This window comes from Castor canadensis, chromosome 1 (genome assembly GCF_047511655.1).
Source record: "Castor canadensis chromosome 1, mCasCan1.hap1v2, whole genome shotgun sequence".
Lineage (NCBI taxonomy): Eukaryota > Metazoa > Chordata > Mammalia > Rodentia > Castoridae > Castor > Castor canadensis.
In genome coordinates, this window is record NC_133386.1 from 113,948,704 (window position 1) to 113,967,353 (window position 18,650).

General features: G+C 43.3%; 1 long non-coding RNA gene and 1 pseudogene across 2 annotated transcripts in view; both read right to left on the bottom strand.

Moving 5' to 3' along the window:
• LOC109679001 (deuterosome assembly protein 1-like) overlaps positions 1-18,650 on the bottom strand; it is a 569,124-nt pseudogene that overhangs the window by 394,215 nt on the left and 156,259 nt on the right.
• LOC141414841 (uncharacterized) overlaps positions 1-18,650 on the bottom strand; it is a 137,673-nt gene that overhangs the window by 62,926 nt on the left and 56,097 nt on the right. The window contains exon 1 of one of the 2 annotated variants that reach the window (XR_012439870.1): positions 10,945-12,165. The exons of the other annotated variant lie outside the window; for it this stretch is intronic. This is a non-coding gene — a long non-coding RNA (uncharacterized lncRNA). Of the gene's footprint in view, positions 1-10,944; positions 12,166-18,650 lie in introns of those variants that run through there. 2 annotated transcript variants of the gene reach the window in all.

Consider the following 18,650-nt stretch of genomic DNA (forward strand, 5'->3'; position numbering starts at 1 on the left):
AGAAATACTTATACCAGGAAGATACTCTCTCTGCCCAAATCTCCCTAAGCCTCTAGCCCTCAGAGCAATAATGCAGCGAGAAAGCACCGGCGGGCATTTGATTAGTCAACGATTACAGAGTGGTCCTAGGAGACACCATGAGCCCTGAGCACCTGCCCACAGCCACACACCAGCAAACAGAAGCAAATACAAGACATCACTAAAGAAATGTAATAGAGACTGACTCCAGCTATGATGACCGAGCTTTCACTGAGTGCAGAAGAGAAGCTGCAAACTTTCTGTAACTAATGCAAACCTTCTTATCACCGCATGATATGCCAGAAAGGACCAGAAAGTGTGGAAGAAGAGGATCTGGGCAGAACAAGAGGGACTGGACCCCTTCACACACATCAGGCCTAGGGGCTCCCAGGGGAGACTGGAATTATCACCAGAGCCATGTTACAGCTAGAGAGCTCTACTAAAGTTTGAAGTTCACTGCCTCCCAGGCCTCCATGTGATACCATTTGAAAACTGCAGGGAACCAGGCAAAGTGGGTAGACTTCATCTTTTCTCATGACTACATTCTTAAGTCTTCCGATTACGTTACCTTCTGAAGTTCAGTGGTTTTCAACCCTGATTCCACAATGGAATCTTCTGGGATATTAAAAAAATGCTGATGCCCAGGTCCCATGCCCCAGAATTCTGATGTCACTGGTCAGAATAGGTGCCACAAAGGTATTTTCTACCACCTCCCCAGTCAACTCTAATGTTCATCCAGGGTTAGGAGCTGCTGGGTTACACCACTCGACCTCTCTAACATCCCGGGGAAAGAAGGAGAGGAGAGATGCCGATCCTATTTTTTCAGTGGAGGAAATTAAGGTCCAAGGCAGTTAGAAGAGCTGGCCACTGCTGTACCATTATGTCACTGTCAGAGCTGGGTGAAGAGCCAGGTCTCCTGCCTGTGGCTCCAGAGTGGCCTCTCCTCTGCACGACATTCGCTATTCATCCAACATCTCTCTGCTTCAGACAAGGCTACCAATGAGAACACAGAGGGAGAAGGGTCAGCATCTCCACATTTCTTTGCACAAAAATTCTCAGAACTGCGTCAACAAATACAAGTCCCTCCTTACTGGAATAACGAAATAGACCACTTAAGTAAATCAAGCCATTTGGTGAAGGCCAAGAGAGCTATTGATACTAGTTTGCTTGTCTCCAAGGAACAAAATACTGAAAGGCAAGGGCTTAAAATGAATGAAAATGTATCCAATGCACAATCAAATGAAAATGTTGTGGGCCAGTGGCCAGGGATTATCTGCCAATTGGATCTCTTTCAGCGCCCTAAATTTAACCAGCTGGGATTCTTTTTTTTCCCTCCCTCCCTTTTTGTAAGTATCATCTTTTTCAACCTTCTGAAAGGAAGAGATTTTCCTTTTAATGGGAACTCTGTATTTCATCATCAAGATGGAACACAGCGTGCTTGGTTCAGACAATCTCCTGGGAAGTAGGTTCTTTGTGTATCGTATGCTTGGCATCAAAGAAAGACTCACATTCCAGCAAGTTTATTTCAGGAATGATAGACTAGAAGCATATATCTGTAGAACTTAAGGTACAATCTCACCTCCATCCCCAGAATATTAATAATAATTTTCATTTGAGGATAATTTGACCACGTCTACAAATTTGAAATAAACTTGAGATGTCCAAGCTGTTCCAAACTGCAATGAATAAGTGGAGGGGAAGCTATGTTGTATGTGTGTGTTGTTGTTTGTGTGTGTGTGTGTGTGTGTGTGTGTGTGTGTGTGTGAGAGAGAGAGAGAGAGAGAGAGAGAGAGAGAGAGGAGAGGGAGAGGAGAGAGAGAGGGAAATTGAAAGAGTACACTTAGCTTTTCTGTTACAAATACTTAGCACTTTGCAGTCTTAAAAGAAAATTATTTTAACTAAAAAAACCTAATCATAAATTGCAAGTAAAAGAAAAGTAGAAATGACTCTGCTTGTATTCAAATGACAAGATCAAGGTTCTCTCCAAATGTGACCAGCCAGTTAGACATATGGCTCCAAATCCAGCCTTAGAAGCAGAGCTGTCACTTGGTGTCCACACTGCTGATGCCAGCAATTCTCAGGTGAGCTCATTTCCCTTTGGTAGACTACACTGGGCAGAGGTCCAGGGAGCCAGGAATCTCTGTGGGCTGCTCATAGACCAAGGCTGCAGAGTTCAGGGTCCTGCCAGATGCCAAGATCATCTTCTCTGACCAGGGAAACATAATTTGGGTTTGGATGCTAATGCCTGGCTTCAGATTTCTGCTCAAGGACTATCTCAGAGGAGGTAATTCCACACACAACCTCAGGAAAATTCCCTGTTGAGTGGTGGCACCAAAGGGGCTAAAAGGAGAAGAGAATCCAGGATGGATTCCACTCATTTATCCATTCAAGAAACACCACCTGGGCAGCCCCTACTCTTGGATATTGCATGTGATCACTTACTCTGTGGAATACACAAAGTGCCCAGCTGTGAGGAAGAGAAGGAGGTGGAATACAGCTCCACTTCCCAACCTGGGCCCCCAAACATAGGACTGAGGCCCTCCAAGGACCTTGACTCAAAGGTAGCTGCTGACCAACTGCCCTGCTTGCATAACTGCATTGGATCAGAGGGAGCACCTTCTTTTAAATCTCTTAAAAGAGAGACATGAGCAAGTAATGGCCCTGTTACAAAGGCTGTTTATTGCACCTGGCTATGAGGATACCAAATTTTAAATGGCTTGGCTCTTGCCCTCAAGACAATCAATCTAAGTGGAGGCAGACAGCAAATAAGTGCAACGAGACAGCATGATCACCATAAAAATGGTGCATGGAAATCACAATACAAGTAATGCCTGATTAAAAGCAATATTAACACCATCCATAAAGAAATGTTAAGAAGGAAAGACAAAAAGGGAAAGACAGAGGAGAACAATGATCATTGATTATCAACCCTGAGCTAAGGTTGTTCACATCAACCATGTGAAAAGGGCTCAGCAGAGTTGAGCATAGCTACAAAAGGCAGAGTGGAAATTCTTGGCCAGGTCCTGCTACTTTCAGACCCCTGACACTTTATAAAACACTCTTTCCCACTACTCATTACACAGACATTTATCAGATCTGTACCAGATTATGCCAGGCAGGATGCTGGGCAAGGCGGATGCAGATTTCAGATGCACTGGAGGGTTCTGGTTGACAGCATAAACTGAGAGCAGACTGCCGGGGTTTGAATCCTCTCCCTGCCTCCTCTTACCTCAGTTCCCTCCTCTGTAAGCATATGCATGCATTCTCCATGCATGATGCAAACAACCCAGGACTGGAAAAATCGGGGAAGAATTGTGTCTGTACTGAACATGTACAGACTTCTTTCTTGTCATCATTCCCTAAACAGTGCATTATCACAACTCTTAGCACATTTACGTTGGATAGGTAACCTAGAGGTGGATCAGAGCTTATGAGAGAATGCATATAGAGGTTACATACAGACACTGCACCATTTTAATATAATGAACTTTCCACAGATTTTGGCATTCATGGAGGCTGCAACCAATCCTCCTCAGACAGTGAAGGACAACTGTACTTACATAATAGGGTTTGGGTAAGGATTAAATAAGTAAGAAAACATATTTTGGATTGGAGGCATTGCTCAAGTAGTAGAGTGCCTGCCTGGCAAGTGTAAAGCCCTGAATTCAAACCCCTGCACTGCCAAAGTAAAACAAAAGAAGATATATGTAAAATGTTGGGTATAATGCCTGGCACTCAGAAAACACTATAAAGGGTAGAGGGTACTGTGTTAGACATTATTACTGCTAATGTGTGGTAGCAGTAGCATCATTATCTCACAGTTTATAAACACAAGTAACTGTACATAGAGGAGGCCAAAGCCTTAAGATCATCACAAAACCTGCAAAGTGTGGACAGGTTTAGATTAAAATGTCACTAAAGACGTCCACAGCTCTTTGCAGTTAGAAAGCCTGTCACACATGCATCCCTGTAAAGCAGAAAGGTCTGGTGTTATGTTATCTCCACTTCAAAGGCAAGGAAAGCAAGGATTAGAAACGCTCAGTGACTTGTCCAAAGTAAGACAACTAAGCAGCAGCAGCTTGCTGGGCTGTGCTTATTTACTGTATCGTGATACTTTTTAAAAACTTTTATTTGAGGCTGAGGACATGGCCCAAGAGCACTTTGCCTAGCAGGCAGGAAGCTCTAAGTTCAAACTGAATACCACACACACACACACATACACAAAACCTTTTATTTTGAAATTATTTCAAATTTATGGAACAGTTTCAAGGAGAGTCCAGACAAATCTTGTATACATTTTTTACCCAAACTTGTCAATTTTAACATTTCATCACAGCTGCTATATCATTCAATGTATAACATAATTTATTTTTGAAGACTAAGTTGCATCTATCATGCCCCTTTGCCTCTTAATACTTCAGTGTGTATTTTAATAAATATATGGCATTTTACACTATAGAGATATAATTAATATTGATATATCTTGTCTATTGGCCATATTCTAATTTTTTCAACTATTTCATTTGTCTTTCATTGCATTTTTCCCCCTACAGCATAAAGCCCAACCAAGGATCACTTATTGCATACATTGGTCATGTATCTTTAGTCTTTTTAAACTTGGAACACTCCCCCAGCCTTTGATTTTCATGGCACTGGCCTGTGAAGAATATAGGCCAGTAATTTCATACAATGTTCCTCTCTTATGTTTGCCTGGTATTTCCTATGATTAGATCCAGGTTGCAAATTCATGGCCAGAACACAATACAGTGATGTGGCCTTTTCTCTGTACCCCATACCTAGACCTCGACATCTGGATGCCTCAGGATGTCTGTCTGCTTCTCAATGGTTATATTAACTTGATCACTCCCAACCCAAGCAATATGAGGAGATACACAAGTCAAATCCGTCCACCCTAAACATAACATCCATTGCTGCATTAATGGGTCTGTCCTAGGATTTGAACCCAGAGCCCCACGCATGCAAGGCAAATACTCTACCACTACCATTATACCCCCAGCCCTTTCATTTTTAAGACAGAATCTCACTACCTTTGCCCCAGGCTGGTCTCAAATTTATGATCTTCCTGCCTCCACCTCCCAAGTAGCTAGAATTATAGGTGTACACCACCATAACTGGTTGCATTTATGATTCTTGCCCAAATAATTTTCAATTTGCAAAATGATAACTTTCCAAATTCACTACTCCTTCCACAGATATCAGCTGCCATTACACTATACAGAAGAGCCCTTCCCTTATCTATCTATCTATCTATCTATCTATCTATCATCTATTGATTATTAATGCCCTTATTTACCACTCAAGCTGTCCCATCTTGGTCCTTTCAAGCTGGTTCTTCTACCTCCTAGCTATCACTGATGATATCTGCAAACCTTCCAAGACTACAAAATGTTCCAGGCTTAATGTGTACCTTCCCTACCAAGTCAAGGACTAGGTCTTTTGTCTCAGGATCCCTGATTCTGTACAGCGGAAAATGGTAGAACCTGATATTTCTATTCTTAGCGTGGCACATAGTCATTTAATGAATAACTGAATGGATGAAAACTTGCCTTTCCTGTGGGGCTTATGAATCACTGCAGAGCCAAAAAAAATCATCATCTGATTCTTTCTGGGAAACAGAATAATGGTTTTGAGTCACTTTGTCTGCAGGACACTCAAGTTCAACTCCTACATTCTTCCCTCCCCACTCACACTTCCACCTTTCACAAGAAAATGAGCGCAAAACCCACCACACCACCACTGGTATGTCAGAAATCATTTGCGGAAGTCAGTCTTTCCAACCTCAGGCATCCTTGCAGCAGCCCTATCTCTGGTGAATCCACTAAGTCAAAACATGCAGGAAAGGGAAGGGGAAATGGAACCAACAACCAAAAGGTTGTGCTAGCTCTTCCAAGGGCTGGTATCTAATCTTTGTATTACCCCTTCTGCGGGAGGTATTTTCATTCCTATTTCCCCATATGCAGTTCAGACAGGAGTAATGTCCTCTGTTCAAGGTCACACAGGGGAGCAGCAGAATCAGAGTTTGAATGCAGACCCATTAGACTGAAGAGCACGTGCTTTTAAATATGCCATAGACACCCATTAGGTAGATATTTTTCTTTCATTGGTATCTTTTTCTTGGAACCTATGTTGTTTTTAGGAATGTCCTAGTACATTTGTTTTTGTCACTGTAACTGAATAACTACAGTCTGGATAATTTATAAAGGATAAAGGTTTATCCAGCTCATGGGTGTGGAAGCTATTGAAAGTTGCCATCTAGTAATTGCCTTCTTGCTGGTGGGTACTCCCTGCAGGGTTCCAAGGCAGCTCAGTGAGAGGGGTATAACCCAGAGATGGGATCAAAAGGTTTTTATATCAGAGTCATTCTTGAAATAACCCATCAACCCATTAATCCATGAATAGATTCATGCACTCATGAGGGCCAAGCCCTCGTGACCTAATCACCTCTTACAGGTCCTACCTCTTAATACCTCACAATGGAGATTAAATTTCAACACGAACTTTGATGGGGGCATTCAAACCACAGCAATGAGTAATATTTTCTCTGATATGTATGAACAATTTTGCTATCATTAAAATAGAACTTTGAATGTTTCCTCAAAACTATGTTCTTAAATTTTGTTTCTCTGTTTCAGAAAAAAAAAAAAAAAGCAAAGTTTTTACTCCTTAGTGATTATATGCCTGATTCCTCACCTTCATGGAAAAAAGAACAAGAACAACAAAATACACTAGTTACTCCCTAACTTTGCTGTGAAGGCTTAAGGGTCCATCTAACAGTTTTGGCACTTGGCAGGGTACCCACAATGTGGAGGAAGGGCAAATCCATAACCCTGTTCAAATCCCAATTCAGAACAGGAATGGGTTGGTAGCAAAGGAATGGCCCAGGATCACTGGACCTTCTATCCTGAAATACTACTGCTCCCTGGCAGTGCAGAGCATCTCACTAAGCCTCAGTGTCTCAGAAATAGAAAAACGAAGCCTTCAAGAAGCCTTGAGTCAATGATGGAAGCAGAAAATTAATAACATCTTGACCCATGTTTTTCTTTAGCGAATTATCAGGCATCTTCTAATGCACTGACCACATGATTTGCTCCTACCTCTGAAAACTATCAACCCAGAAGTTCAGACAGGAAGCACTAGGCATGTACTAAAATCTGGGCAATTGATGAGATAGAGATGTCAACTAGTTCATCCAACAAATGGCCCTGTGCTGGGTAGAGGGGATGTGAAGAGGTTGAAATCAGACATGGCCTCTGCCCTCAGGGAGTTTATATTCACCTCTGCACATCTAGATGGTACTGTACAAACGTCCAGAGAACGCTTACATACAAACTTCGATTGTTTTCCTGATAGAAACCTTACAAGGAACTTAACTTGGTGCTGATCATTCCCTGCAGCTCAGATGAACTCACTAGCCCCAGATTTCTAGCTAGAAATGGCATTGTTAGAATGTGCTCTTCCAAGACCAGTTCTCAGGCTGACACATCATAGGACTTGAATGCACGGTAGCAGACAAGAAGGGAAAGAAAGAAAAGAATCTAAGTAGTGCTAAGTACAATTTCTTTCTTCCTACTTCTGCATTTCCAATATTCCTAATGTGCTGAAAGATAATCCTTAACTTAGTGGTGTATCCTAGAGAATACTAACCTCCTAACATTTTAAGGAAACACTAAAGATGTTTTTTTTTTTTAAAGTAGTCATTAGTCCCCTAAAAGCATGTACTTTATTGTTAAATACAATAGGAATTGCTCTATAGGGTGGGAGGGAAGAATTCAGAAAGCAGATGAATCCAGGACACCTACTGCTTCACTTCAGAACACCCCTTCCTTTCTTAGCTGTAATAAAACCAAGGCAGGAAGCTAACACATTGTAAATGCTCTGGGGCAATATTTTGGAGCCCTACTGATTTTTTCCCCGCTTATTTCTGGACAATATAGATCAGCTTGCAAATACTTGTAGCTTTCCATAGTAACTCACAACACAAAAGACAACCAAGCAGAAGAGGCTGAAGACATTAAACCTTACTCCATGATGTCTTTCCATCAGCAGGTAACTCACTGGAATCCCTGTCAATGCTTAACTGGCTTTCATATTTCATTCCTGTTCAGTCTGACTTTCACCCTCTCAGAAATGCCAGCACTGGGGTTTGCTACCACAGCTCTCATCATTTACAGGACTTTTTTTTTTCTTTTACATTTGAAATCACAGCAACCTCATAAATAACTCCTTTTATCACAAGTGTGGATGTTCCTGTATAGCTACCTGCAACGTGTCAAACATTCCCGGAGTTATCTAATGTGCTATACAGAAACTACTTTTGACCTCTGGGTTAACCAAAGTTAACCAGCAAATCTGACTGCTTTAAAGGCTCCCTCCTGCTCCAGCTGCCGTTTAAGCTATAAATTACCACCACTTGGGGCAGTGACAAGACAGGGTATCAGGACCTTTTCTGACACAGTACAGTTTGTGATTAAATATAGTCTTAGCTTTCTTTCTCAGTAATCAAGTGTGTAGACATTATACATAAGCCTGAGAAGAGGCCTTCTTGGTAACCTAACCATCAAAAGAAGGAAAAAAATGCAGTTAAGGAACAGAGGGAAGCTGTATTTTATCACTTCTGGGGCTTCCATTGGAGAAACTTGACTTTCTCTAGTTCAGCACACCTAGCCTGGTCTGTGCTGTCCTCTACAGTAACCTGACTACTTCTCTGGGTACCCCAAAAGCCATGACTTTCCTTCAGCTCAGCCTTCCTCAGGCAAATCCTTCACTTTTCTTCCTCCCAGACAGAAACTCTTGCTACTCAACTCCCAGGCCCAGCTTCAGTTTCCTCTCTAGGAGACTGGGCCCATCTTCCCAAAGCACCTGGGACACCTCTGCCTCAACATGCACTGCATTGTAGTCTAGTACTTCCTTACACATCTGCTTTAGTAACTGGACAGGGTTTGGAGGGCTAAGTCTGAATTCAAGCTGACCTACTTGCTGCTCTTTGTAGAACACGGAAATGCTTAATGTTCGGGATCTTTCCTTACCATATTTATTAGGTGATGCTCAAAATACCTACTTCTAGGTATTATTTGCTGTCATGATGGCTAAGCAAGAAAAAGTACAAAAAGTGGCATGGATGCTGCATAAGTGGCCATTTCTCCTCCCCCTCTCTTGAACTACAATTCTCCAGACCTCTGGAGAGAGGGCTGAATAGCTGGGATTATAAGTGGCAGCCAATGTGCGTACTCCCCTCCCCCCATCATCATCATCAATATTATTAATTTCTAAGGCCCCTTTAGAAACGTTGCCTTCTATTTCCTATTATACTTTCAGTTCCAGAGAACATCAAGAGTACAGCGACCAACTATTCAGCTATTTTTACTGGATTTTGAAGACAAATACAATTTTACTAGTGGTCAACAAGATTGGAATTGCTTCTTAGCCCATCTGATGGGGGCAAATGAACTCCAGGCTTGTAGAGCTAAACGTTTGTTAGAAGCACAAACGGCCCTCCATGTGTGTTCTTAGCCAAAGACTGAAAATCAATCTTGCTGTCCAGGAACGTGGACATTAGTTTTTTGTGGGGAGGGAACAATTCCCAAATTCCAATTTACAGTTCAACAAAAATCAAACAGGTTATTTTTAAATATTCGGTTAATAAAAATTCTCCCTTCCTTACCCCCCAAATAATTCTCCCAAATCAAAGAATTGGAGATAGATGCAGATTGCTAAATTCTTGCCGAGTCAAAATGTAAAAGAATCATGACAAACTGTTTGTTGGCTCCCCCAGCTTTTCTTTGAAAAAATAATTTACGACGTGAGATGGGCTAACTCCCCTTTACATCATTGAAATCCTCAGAAAATCTATGGCAGGCTCTGTCTAAAAAGCTAATTTAGCCCGGTAGGCCTGATTCTTAAAAATCTTCCCAGGTCCAGACATTATACATAGGCTGTCTGTTCTTCAAGACTCTGATATCTCAAAAGCAAAAAATTTAAAATAAACTTTTATAAAAAAGGAAAACCCTGCCAAAGCCAGCTCAAATGTTTTCTTTATGAAAAATGTAAATGTGTTGAATTGGATTCTGCCCAGGGTCTTTATAAATCTAAGTCAGGAATAAAACTTTGGTAAATAGTTTTATCTGTCAAAATCATCCCACAAGATCAATTCAGGAACGAAGTGAAGTTCAAAGTAGAAGGTGACCTTTGGCCCAATGATAACACCGACCTTTTTTCATATAGGGTCAGAGGTTATGTTAAGATTAAGCAAATCTAAGACCATCTGGGCCATACAACAAGCCCATGAGGCCAGTGCCACTAGCATGTATGAGGAAATGAGACTCATTCAGAAAGACTAAACACTCAGCCAGGGTCCCATGGCTACAGGAGGCAGAGGCATCCCCACTCTCCGCACTGCCTCTCCAGTTCCCTTAGACGCCAGGTGAGCGATGCTGTCTCAGGACTCTGGGGCACTCGCCATCATCTCATCCATCCACAGTGTTTAATTTAGGGAAAATTAAAGGCAGGATCAGTTCTTAATAACGTTCAACACAAGTCATTCAAGGCTGGCATGGTCCTTGCCGCATGCTCAAGCCTTGCAACTTTCATCTTTCAGGTCTCTTTCTTGGTAATTACTGAAGACTTAAATGGCTGCTGAACAGGTAGGCAAAAAAGACTAAGTACTGTCACCAGCTACTGCATCAGTGATAGTTCAAGTCCCACGCCTGCACATCTACCTCCTGGGTCCAGTCTTTAAGCTTCAGGCCAAACTTGGAGGAATGAATACCCAGCAAAAGGAGTGGGTGTCCAGCAAGGGGTTGGGTAAACACCCACACACAGCCCCTCCTCCACAGCAAGAGCTGCCAAGTCAACTGGACACAGGTTAAATCTTGCCTGTGTCACTTTCTGGCTGAAGGAGTCACCTACCTTCTCTGGACTGTCTTCTTTCTGTAAAGCAGAGAAGATAATTACAACAGATGATGGTGACCCATCTGTGTGTGAACTTCAGTCCCTCCTACATTGGAAGTACCATCAAGAGACAGCATTCTTCCTGGGCCTTAGAAGCAGTACAATGCTACTGACCAGGCAGGGACAGTAAGGACTTCACACTGGCATCATTCTCACCACCAGGCCATGCCTCTCTCACCACACCCAGCAACCTTTTTCCAGCTCAAAAAATAGGCTGAAGACAGGGAGGCTGGGCCACCCCTGCTGAGGCTCCAGTGCCATTTTTTGCCCTTATCTGCCCCAAGCAGAGCTTCCTTTTGAACAGCTCCTGGAATGCAGGGGAGTCTATCAACTCCCAGCTCCTCCATCCTTGGCTGGGCTCCTTACTCACCCTTCACCCTCCTGTTCATGCTAGGCAACCTCACCCCACTCATTCCATGGGCACCTGTTGAGCAGCTCACTCACACCAGGCTGAGGGTAATTACATTGGCGCTACATGTATGTGGCTCAGTGCCAGCCCTGAGCTAAGTGCTTTATAAATATTATCTAATTTAATCTTCACTTCAAACCTGGGTGGTGGGCGTTATGGTGAGTAATTGAGATTCTGACAAGTGGTCATTGGCCCACTGCCACAGATGAAGGAAGTCTTTCTAGTTCTCTGTAGAACCTCTGAGCACATATTGTCTGTGTCTTACTTTAAAGGTCTGCAGTACTGATAGTGAGGCATCTGAGTATGTTTCTAAGTCAACATTTGGCTGTATGGTGCATATGCTATGCAAATGTTAACATTTGGTTACTATTTGCATAGCCTAAACAGGAATCAACATTCCCGGGGTGGTTATTAACATCTCAAGTATCCTAATTAAGAATTCACATGTGCGGGGTGGTTAGTTAGAATGCACAGGATGGGACTGAAGGCACTTCCAATGCTGCTATCTAAATCACTGATTAGAAGAGTCATTAATGATCATTAATTGATAAGGGGCATTAGAAAAAAATCTTCATTGGTAAAATGAGTGAATTCAAGAAATATGACTGGCTTACAACACTGTGTAGCATCCCCACACTATCATGAACAGGTCTTGGAGTTGTACCAGGGTCCAAAATTCTGTAAGACTGTGTGACCCCTACGCAGGAAGTCAACTATCAGATATAGCTAGAAGACTGGCCTACCCTGACATCAGAGAACTATTATTCTCATCTTGGCCTCAACATTTTAGGCATGGCCAAGGACAGAGAGAAAGGATTCCAAAAAGCCATAAGGAAAGAGATTTATGATGATTTTTAGGTACTTATAAGAATTTCACCTATGACTTGCTTTCATTGGAGCATAAGTTGTCATTGGGGAGAAGACATAGTTTCTAAACCCACCAAAAAGAACCTGACCACAATTGAAAACGTAATAACATTGATCAGCAGAGTCCAAAATGTTAGAATCCATGCCTTTAAAGTAAGGAGGAGAAGTGGGCACACTGTCTCCCACTTATAATCCCAGCTATTCAGGTGACAGAGGTTTGGAGAATTGCAGTTCAAGGCCAGCCCAGACAAAAAATTAGCGAGACCCCATTTCAACAAAAAAGCCAGGTATAGTGGTACATGTCTGTAAAGGTACAGGTAGGCAAACTGCAGTCTGAGCCCGGTCCTGAGTAACAAGTACAAGCCCCTATCCAAAAAATAACTAAAGCGAAAAAAAGGTCAGGAGATGCGGCTCAAGTTCTTGCCTACCAAGAACAGAGCCCTGAGTTCAAATCCCAGTACCACCAAAAAATAAAAATAAAATTTAAAAAAGACCTCTGAAGAGAGAATGAGAGGTGAATGAAAGCTGATAGTACCTTGGGAGCCCCTCATTGCTCAGCCCTAAGTACCCAGTACCATTTTAAGGGCTTTCCCTATTTTAACTGGCATATTCCTTAATATAGCTCTCTGAGGTTGCTGCTGGAGGAGTTGGGGAAATGGCACTCCAAAATGTGCTGCTTAGCTGTGCTGATGACTTGGAACCTAGGGCAGGTGGGGACAGGCAGAGCCTCCTTCATGGTCCTTTATTTGCCTAAGGGCAGAGGAGACTGCAGGTTGACGGCTTACTGAGACTAACTTTGTCACAGGCTGTCACCTCTTCTTCAGAGGGCCATTCATCTCTCCCCAAAATCATCTCCTCTCCCCTATTCCCTAAGAGGGTCTATCAGTTTCTAGATCTTTCTCAGTTTGCAGTATTCACTTTTCTTGCATGTGATGGCCCGGTGCAGATAACAAAGTTGTGTATCTTTTCTCGTTGATCTACCTGCTGTCAAATCATCCCCTCTACTCCATTCTTGAGCCCTCAAAGGGTACAGAGATGGTCTTCCCTCTTCTGCAATGCTGTTAACATACCTATTCTACAGATGAGAACGAGGAAGTCAGCCACATAATCACAAAATCAAAACAGTATAGGGCTGGGGGGAGTGGCTCAACTGGAAGAATGTCTGCCTAGTAAGCACCAGGCCCTGAGTTCAACCCTAGTACCACACACACACACAAAGTCCATCAGTAAGGGGCAGAAATAGAACCAAAGTTTAAATACCACAGCATTGGACCATGTGACCAATGGCAAGTCTTTCTGCAGGTAAGCATATAAACCAAACACTATCACCATGCTAGAGACAGGTGTGCTATGTCTGTAACGTGGGCCTTCTTCTGGGTGCTGGATAGACCTGTTCCTCTTACTCTAATAAGCACGTTAACATCTTAAGTCTGTGTCTAAGGCACTTCTGCCGTGCCTGCTAGCAAATGACTAAGTTGCTAATAAAAGCAGTGTCTCTCACCATAACTAGTGCCAACTCCAGCCTCTCAGTGCCAATGGCCTCTTGGCTTTGCCCACCAAGTTTTCTGGATGATTCTGAGCAGTCAAAAAACCCAGACTGCTGCAAATGTTACTTGGAAAAGGGCACGTGCCAGGAGCAACAGGAAAGAGGGGCCCACCCTCGCTGCAGTTGGAGCTTTCCTAAGTAAATCCATCCTCCAAATCAGTTAATTATTCCTCCCCAGATTCTTACGAAGCTTGCAATTGCCAAGCACTCCAAGATCAATTTCATGAGCATTTCCCCGACCCCCTCTATAAAATACATTGGCCACTTTACAAAGAGTTAGGGTGACTTGCACAAGGGTGGGGTGCAGGTACTAGGGGGTAGCCTCGAGGTTCAAAACCACTCTCTCAGCTGCAGTGTGCCAAATCATCAATCTGGCTGGCAGCAAAGCATCACTTGCATTTCAGTTTCTCATTTGCCAGAGGATTTCAAAGGACTATGATATTGAGACGTTTTGTTAGGATTGAACGGGGTATCAGCCAACTTTTTTTAACTCCTGAAGGTCCAGGACAGCCACATGGTTGAGGAAGCAAAAGCAAAAAGACAAAACATCCTGAACCTTAAATTCCTCATGATCACAAAGGAGTACAGACACCTACAGTTGTCTAAAAGAGAGTGAGGCTTGGAGGTCGTGACTATGGGACCTAACCACCACTTTCTAGTAGTGGACAAATCAAGTGACTTTATTGAGCTGCAGTTTCCTGCTATAGGAAAGATTACCAATGTCTTCCCAGGTCCACTGGTAGCACAGATGAACTACTTAATAGTCTTTCTTCTTTGAAAGGCAAATGCAATCTGTGGGTGGAGGAATTAAAAAAAAAAAAAACTCTTTTCACGTTTCTAATCTGTAAGACCTGGTACCCAATTAAAGGGCTGATTGTAAGAAATCCATAAGAAAACATGACCTCCATTGGTTTTAGTTTCCATGCTTCCTTGTATTTGTCCATTTTCTGTTGCTGAAACAGAATATCTCAGGCTATGAACTTTTATCTTCAAGAAAAAGAAAGGGGGGGCACTTATTTAGCTCACAGTTTTAGAGACTGGAAGTCCATGATTGGATGGGCGCATCCGTTCATCCTCAGGTGAGGACCTTACCTGACAGCATCACAATGGCAGGAGCATATGCAGAAGAGATGACACAGTAAGACAGGAAGCCTGGCTTGCTCTTTTCATAACAACCAGCTCTTGTGGGATCTCACCAGAGTCCTGCACAAACTACATTAACCCCTGCAAAGATAGTGCCTGCCCCTCTCTCCGCCACCAGTGACACTGTTTAACCTCCCATTAGGCTCCTCCTCTTAAAAGTTCCCACCACTTCTCAACACTACCACACTAATGACCAACCTCCTAGCACACAAAGTTCTAGGGGGTCACATTCAAACCATATCCACACCTAAGACTCTTTCAGGGCATGATCTCTGCTACTCAGAAACAGATCCTCTGCAAAACACCCCTGAGCTTTCCGCATGGGTCTCCTTGTTAAATACAGCTACTTGTTTCATCTGAAAATTCTTGTACTCACTGCCAGCCTTCCCTGTCAAACTACAGCTCAGTGAAGGCAGAGCTCAGGTCTCTTAGTTGCTGTGGGCCCGAGTTCAGCATTCAGAATGGCACAGAACAAGAACTGAGCAAGTGAATTAAAGAATTTGAAGGCATGAGCTCAACAAGATGGCCTCTATCACTCTGCAGACAGACTGATACTCTACTCACTCCCTTTCATGACACCCACCCACGACTGTGAAGATAAACATTGAATGTCTTCCCTCTTAGTTTTAACTTGTCCATACTTATTCTTAATTCAAAATAACTCATAATAAGAGTATCATTCACTCAATCAATCATCCATGCTTTCCAAGTGTCTTGTGTATGTCAGGTTCTTTACTAGGAAATAAAGAATGATCATGAGCAGGGTTGTGGAGTTTGTCTTCTAGTGGGAGGAGATAAACCATAAACAGATAAACAAAACAGTTCAGGTAGTAATGAGCTCAAAAAGAATGAAAACAGGGTAATGTGGTAGAAGGGAATTGGTGACTTTCCATGGAGAAGTTGGGGGCCTCTCTAAACAACAAAATGATTTCAGCCCTGCAAAGATCTTGTGTTGGCATTACAGACAAAGATGAGAAGTCCTCAGGCCACTGGCCTTGGAGCATCCAAGGAACAGAAGAAGGTCACAATGGTTGGAGCATTGTGAGCCAAAGTGCAAGAAGCCTCCCATGCAAGTGGGAAAGTGGGCAGAGGCCAGATCAGAGGTGACTTGTGGGGTAAGAGCTATAGCTACATTCTAGGTGCAATGGGAACGCACCAGAGACTTTTATGGGAGAAAATGGTCTGTTTATACATTATAAAATCACTCTGGACTCAACAAGCAGGAAACCAGGTGGCAGACTAATAGAGTAATCCAGGCTATAGAAAAGATGGTGCTGGACAGAGGTACAATTTAAAGGGAAAGTAATGGACTTTGTTAATGGGTTGTGAGAGGAGAAGAAGAGGGAAAATCAAGGATGATATATCCTGCAGAAGAAAGTCAGCTTGACTGTGTCCATCCCATGGGTCTATGTACATACTGGCTCCATTAACCTGCAAGCTCTGGAAGGGTACCATCATTATCCCCAAGTAAGTAGCCCAAGCTAGCAGAGTTGCTCTATGTAACTCTTCAAGATGCCCCAAGAAGCCTTTTGGGGATCCCCACACTCTGCTGATAAATTAAATACTCTCCAGGCTGAGCGGACTGCAGTGCCATGCTGGGAAACCCAAGGCAGGTGTCACACACAGTCTGTTTTACGTGAGTTGCCCAGGGTTATTTCAGCCCCTTTATCTCACATCCCCTGTGACATGATGGGACGTGACAAGGCCAGGCAAGGCAGCCTTACCAACATCAGAGGGAGTTGGCTGTTTTCATGAATGTTATTGTTAGTAGTTTCAAGTAACTCTTTTCCTACAAAAGCCACTGCTAATCTCTAAAGCCTGGATGGTCACAGACAGGGGTTAATTCTTTGGATAGGGTGGTCTACAGGCACAGGCATGAGTGTTGGTGTTGGGGAGATCAGGTCAAAGTCTCCAGCTTCTTCTTTTCTGAAATGCAAGTACCCAAACCTCAACTCACAGGACCGTGGAAGGATTGTGTGGATGATCTGGCAAAGGGCCTCGCACACTTTGGAGCACAGGGAAATTGCTCAGGAAAAGCTCCCATAATCAGACTCAACACTAAAAGTCACAAGCCTGCTGTCTTCAGTTGCAGCTCTCCTCTGTGCCTAGGAGGAGTAAGTGGGAGGACTTTTTTTTTTTGAGCCACTCCATCAGCCCTAGTGGGAGGACTTTTTTATGAAAGTCTACAAATTAAAAATTCAAAGTACTTCAGAAATAATTCTCTGTTTCCATAATCACAAAATTCTTGGCTTCATCCTAAACGCATATCTTCTCTTGGAATAACACACACAAAGTGGACTGTTAACCAGATACCAGAGGTTGCTAACTTTACAGGCTTGTGAAAGAGAAGTAATCACATTTTTTGGAGCTACAAAGTTGAAAAGGCTTCCCTTTTACAAAGAGGAACAAAATGAAACTCCAGGCAAGTGGGCCCCTGGCACTTTAGGGACCTCAGCCGTGGAACTGGGATGGTACATTCCAAGAAGAGTTATGAAGATTAAGTAAAGCGACTTACACAAACTGCTCCACAATGTTCCCTTCTTCCCTCTTGCCCTCCTCACTAGATCTCCTTTATTCTTTTTTCTTTTGCATTTTGTGAGTGTATGTGTGTGGGGGAAGAGCATGCTAGGTATCAGGGTGTCAACACAGGGCCTCCCCCGGTAGGCGAGCACTCTGCCACTGAGCTACAGCACCCAGCCCTATCCTTTACTCTTAATAGGTTTGGTGTTGGAAAGGTCAGGCCCTTCTTTTGACGTCTCAGGGGCTGTTTCTGTTCTGGAAAGGTCTACTCACCTCATGAACACAAAGTAGGCCAAGAGTCACAGAAAGGCCTCTGAGAGACAGAGACCAAAGTAGAATTCATAGGACAGACTCTCTTTGCTGCTACTGCTGAAGACCCTGTATTTTTTTTTAACTGGAACTTGAACTCGGGGCCTAACACTTGCTGGACTTTGCTAGGCAGGTGTTCTATCACTTGAGCCATTTTGCCAACCCTTTGTGTGTGTGTGTGTGTGAAGGGTGTTTTGAGATAGGGTCTCATGAACTATTTGCCTGGGCTGACTTCAAACTGCGATCCTCCTGATCTCTGCCTCCTGAGTAGCTAGGCTTATAGACATGAGCTTCTGGTGCCCAGCTAAGACCCTGGATTTTAACTGTAAAAATGCAACACTGTGCATTTTGTGCTCTACTTTGGTTTTCCCATGAACTTCTACACACTGAGATCACATGTGAACTTGGTGGCCCCAGCATGGGCAAGGCAGAGATTTACAGATGAGGAGACACAGGCACAGAAAGGCTCAGTGACTTGACCAGGGTCACACAGTCTGCAAATGAGCCCTTGACTCTAGTCCTTCACTTTCTCTGCTTCAACTTGTAAGTCACATTTCCAGGAGGAAAGATGGCTTCTTCCTTTGACTGTAAGGTGTATCAGGAGTTATGGCTCTGCCTTTGGCCTTGATGGTCCTATGTCTCACATTCCTGCAGGTGCACATGACAGTGACAAGCTGAGTCCTAGAGCCAAATCCAGGCCTCTTCTAGTGTACAGTGACCATATCTTCCTGACCTCGTTCTTCCTTCCTTCATTTTTCTGTTTGTTTGTTTGCACCACCATGCTTAGCAGCTGTTGGTTGAGATGAGGTCTCCAAACTCCCTGCCTGTGCTGGCCTCAACTCTCAGTCCTGGTGTTTGAACTCAGGACTT